Source organism: Herpailurus yagouaroundi, unplaced genomic scaffold (genome assembly GCF_014898765.1).
Source record: "Herpailurus yagouaroundi ecotype Mexico unplaced genomic scaffold, PumYag 250, whole genome shotgun sequence".
NCBI classification, from domain to species: domain Eukaryota; kingdom Metazoa; phylum Chordata; class Mammalia; order Carnivora; family Felidae; genus Herpailurus; species Herpailurus yagouaroundi.
The window spans coordinates 18,195,861-18,200,974 of NW_024412467.1; the positions used below are offsets into that span (position 1 = coordinate 18,195,861).

Sequence of the window (5,114 nt, forward strand, 5' to 3'; positions counted from 1 at the left end):
GCTAGTGAGGAGGTTGGATGGGTGAACTCAGAGCTGACTGGACAAGACTGGTTCACTGTGCTCTCTGCTTGTGCAGAACAGTGGTCCCCTCTGACCCTCAGAGGGTCTGTTCTAAGACCCCAGCTAGTGCCTGAAACTGCAGATATTATCGAACCCTATACATACTATGTTTTTTTTTCTTGTACATACATACCTATGATTGAGTTTAATGTATCAATTAGGTAAGAGATTAACAGTGATAGTAATAGAATAGAACAATTACAACAATATAGCGTAATGAATGTTATGTGAATGTGGTCTCTCTCTCTCCCTCAAAATATCTTACTGTGCCATACTTACCCTTCTTGTGATGATATGAGGTGATAAAATGCCTACATGAGGAGGGGAAGTGAGGAAATTAATGTCGACTTTGTGACGTAGTGGCAGGCTACTACTGATTGCCGAAATATTGGAATGATCTGAGGATCATCTGCCTCAGGACAGAAAAAGAAAATATGGATGAAGGGGCACTGCTCTACTGGTGGCTCCCCCAAGTCAGCGAGCCCTCTCTCCCTCTCTCAGCACCACAGGTCAGGCCTCACCACTTTCCTTCTCTCTTGTCCCTTCTTTTTCTTCTCTTTCTCATCTCCCGGAGTACAGCCAAGTTATTCTCTCAGAGTGGCTTCCAATCTAGAAACTTCAGATTCTGCTTACCTTCTCCCCCTCTCTAAACCCCCTCCCTCCCAGTCACCAAACTGTATTGATGCTACTGAGGATTTCCCAATATGGTTCCGTTCAAGCCACCACTGCTGCTACTGAGTCAGGCTTTTCTTTACTTCTTCATTCCTCCTTCTTCCTGCCATCTGCCATTGAAATCCTTGTCAGCACTGACTAGCATGAAGAACAATTAGAGGTGTGAGAAAATAAAACTCATCCCACCTAGCCAATTTTCAATTTTGCAGACATTTAAGCACAGAATTAATGACATTTGGGGAGGTTTTTGTTTGTTTTTGGGTTTTTTGTAACAATTTTTTTTAATGTTTATATTTGAGAGAGAGAGTGTGAGCAGGGGGGAGGGGTGGAAGGAAGGGGGACAGAGGATCTGAAGTGGGCTCTGCACTGACAGCAAAGAGACTGACTCGGGGCTCAAACTCACCAACCGTGAGATCATGACCTGAACCCAAGTTGGACACTCAACCAACTGAGCGACCCAGGTGCCCCTTTTTTAAATAACAATTTAATCTGCCTTTTCAGTTCTACAAAAGTTTGATTGAATAAAGGAATTAGGACAATTTTTTTTCTAAAACACAATGAATTATATAAATAGTAGGCCTTATTCTAAAATCACTAATGAAGAAACTACTGTCCCTTCCTGTCTCCTTTTCACCAAGAAAAGCTAACCTATTTCAATGAGGAACAAAACATTTTTAAAAATGCACCCCTCTTGTATAGGAAAGTGATGAAACATTCTGGAAACAAAAAAAGGGGGGAGTTGCAAGGGATTACTCTTGATTATGGCAAATAGCTAATTCAAATATTCTATATCATTTTATTTATTCTAAAATATAATGATTAAAGTGAGAAACAATCCTTTAAGCACAATGTGGCTGACAGTGCTCTTCCATTGTTTTTGTGTAGATAGGACAAGGTCCTTAGGCATTCTTGCCAAATAGTGTCCCGTTCAGAGCAGTCACTAATACCAGATCTTGTTAATAAGCACTAATCTCTTTTTAATAGACTGCGTTTGATGCCAGATTAGTAAAATAAACTCTCATCTCTCATGATGACGCTTTGTTCCTGAGAACTTTCTCTACTTATCTTGAGGACATTATGTTTGGAGATTTTTATGCTTCAGAATACATCTAGAAGACTTCTGCCTTGAATGGAAAAGGCTTTCTATATTGCTGAGACAGATGTGTTTCTGGGATGGGAAGGCACCAACTAAGCTGTAGAAGCCATTCATAGGCGAAGAATAAGAATGCCTATTCCTTCTTCTTAGAGTTCAGTTTAAAGACAGAAAAAAAAGGAAGTCCTGACACAAATATGATTATGAAAATGGTGATTTTAGAAGACCAAAACTGGTGAATTGCCCACATTTGTAAGAATATAGCAGTAATTTTAAAAACAAATGAAGGAGCTGCTATAGGTATAGGATACGATATTATTGAAATCTGGCAAATTTCCATCAGTGAAGTGCTTGAGAACTTCCATGACTATGTGAAGCTCCCAGGGTAACCTGGTCCAGAATTTGGGGGAATGGGAATGGGGTTCTTAGCAACCTGGGAGACGGCCTACCTTGATCCAAGGAGACCCCTCTTTTAGATGAAAGCAAGTCTCTGCACAATGACCCCTGGCCCTAGACATGGTATCAGGAATCCACAGGAGAGTGGAATCTGTGCTGTGATGGCAGGAGACACAAAGCACCTGACAAGTGAGAAGTTTGGGTTCTAGCACCATCGCTTCCACCTCTTGGCTCTCTATCACATACAGCAAATATCTGAATGTCTTTCACTCTGACCTTTCTCATCTCTCCACATGGGGACAATAAGTGTTCTTATGTATCACTGAAGATTTGACAAGGAAGAGTCAAGGGAAAAGATGGAAATGAGGGCATCTTGCAACGGGACTCTATAAAGATGAGGTCTTGTAGTATGCTTTGGTGTGTGCCTGAGGAGCTCCCCGAAGGCCAGGGAGTCTGTGAAAGGAAAACCAGATGGGAAGGTGAGTCACTTCCGGCTTTAGCTTTATCTCTATTATTGGCATTTTATGTAGTGAACATGTATTAGTAGATTACTTGTAAAATTTTAAAATCTGAGGAAGTACAGAAATAGGACTATGGCATTTTATAAAAGAAATATATTATCTGCTTTAGAAATTTAATGTAAAAGAAGTAATTCATTTGTTTTTCTCTTTGAAGATAGGTCCGTGGTCCTCCGTCATTCTGAAATCCCAAAACCTTTAAAAACAGAGTTTTAACAGAAGTTTTCAGCAAACTTATTAGATGACAAAAACATAACCTTAACTAAGGTTAGTCCTTATTCGTTTTCTTTTCTTACGTTTATTTATTGGGGGGGGGAGGGGCATGTGCACGTTCATGGGGGAGGAGCAAGAAGAGAGGAAGAGAGAATCCCAAGCAGTCTTCATGCTGGCAGTGCAGAGCCTTGATGTGAGGCTCGATCTCACAAACCATGGGATTATGACATGAGCCAAAATAAAAAGTCAGACACTTATCTGACTGAGCCACCCAGGCATCCCTTTTTCTTATATTTTTGGTAAATGTGCATACTGAGAACATGCTACATCACACATAATACATGAGCTGTTTTCACTTGTGAAAATGCAAAAAAAATCTGGTATATTCTGACCCTGAAATTTTCATATAAGGAACGGTGTACCTGAATATGTGTACTAAATTCATGAATAAAGCAAATACTCTAGTAGCTCTCTTTCTGGAGATTTAGTCAGGATAAATCCAGGGGCTTCAGGTCTGGTAACTTTCCTGAGAGCATAATTCAGTACAACAAACATTTACTGAGTTGGTACTTTGAAAAAAATTTTTTTTTCAACGTTTATTTATTTTTGGGACAGAGAGAGACAGAGCATGAACGGGGGGAGGGGCAGAGAGAGAGGGAGACACAGAATCGGAAACAGGCTCCAGGCTCTGACCCATCAGCCCAGAGCCTGACGCGGGGCTCGAACTCACGGACCGCGAGATCGTGACCTGGCTGAAGTCGGACGCTTAACCGACTGCGCCACCCAGGCGCCCCTTTGAGTTGGTACTTTGAGGGGAAAATCAAGATTAACAGGTGATTGTTGTATAATGCAAGGAATTTGCATTATAGTGGGGAATGCACTTCCACTTAAATTTAATATAAATTGCATTGGAATCAATGTTGTAAGAGGACTATAATCAGAAGGGAAAGATGGGTGAGAGCCCAGAACTCCTGGGGGTGGTGGAAGGGTCTAGACTGGGGGACAGTGAGAGAGAAGACCGGTTAACACTTTGATAACTTAATTCCTTTTTTCTTTAGGAGTAACCATTTGTGTTGTTGGCTTTCTTTCTGCAAGATCTAAGAGGCCCGGTGGAATCAATATTCCCAAAACGCTTCCCAGGGTTATGAGACCCGCTGAAAGTGTAAGCACTGGGAAATGCTGACCCAGTTATTCAAAATTATGGTGAGCAAGAGTCAAGAGTCTTCCCAACCAGAGGTCTCGCTGTTGCAAAGGGGCCCTCTCACCCAGGTTTCAGGAATTACAGTTGTCCCTGAAAAGGTAACTGCTAAAGCATTACGTTGATATCAAAACACATGGGTTGTAAAGCCACCGAAACGATAGTAGATGGTGAAGAAAGAAACTGACGATTAAAACATGATGAAAACCAGTTTTTCCACTAAATCCTAAACATGGCAGACCAAGCTCTTAGAGTGAGCAAACGGGAGACTTAGGGATTTTTTCCCCCCGAAGCCTCATTTGTGGCAAGGGTGTCTTATGACTTCGGTGCCATTTGTTCCTTTGAAATTGCTTCCTTTGTTTCCTTTTTTTTAAGTTTATTTATTTATTTTGAGAGAGAGAAAGCACGAGCTGGGGGGCAGGGAGGAGCAGAGGGAGGGAGAATCCCAAGCAGGCTCCTCAGGGTCAGCGCAGATCCTGATGTGGGGGCCTGAACTCAGGAAACATCATGGCCTGAGCTGAAATCAAGAGTCGGCCACGCAACCGGCCGAGCCACCCAGGTGCCCCTCTTGATTTCCATTTTTATGATCAGCAGCCTACATAGTTCCATAATGTGGATATACCATATCCAGAAGGATGGTGCCAGGAATTCTGCAGGTGGAAGCAATCCCAGGTGATGTAAAGAAGTCGTGGTGTCCTTTAATGGAAGAGAATGTGAACGTAGGTACCTACGTGCCCAGCATTCCACCCAACACAGGAGAGCAGCTGCAGAATCGGCAAGTGGGAAGCGCCGTCTTCGGGACCTGTGACAACTTCTGTGTACACGTGGCAGATCCCGGCTCTGGCAGCCTAACTGGAAGGCCCAGACTAGCGTTACAGCCGAGAAAACTGCCCCAGGACTAACAGCAGGACAGAACCTACACCCGCCAAAACCTCAGCGTCTCGGAGCCCCATGTTGCGAGAGT

At 42.8% G+C, this 5,114-nt stretch overlaps 1 long non-coding RNA gene across 1 annotated transcript; it reads left to right on the forward strand.

Moving 5' to 3' along the window:
* Positions 1-2,874: 2,874 nt before the first annotated feature.
* Positions 2,875-4,360, forward strand: LOC121020458 (uncharacterized). The gene is made up of 2 exons (XR_005786137.1): positions 2,875-3,006; positions 4,011-4,360. It is a non-coding gene; the product is annotated as an uncharacterized LOC121020458 (long non-coding RNA).
* Positions 4,361-5,114: the final 754 nt, after the last annotated feature.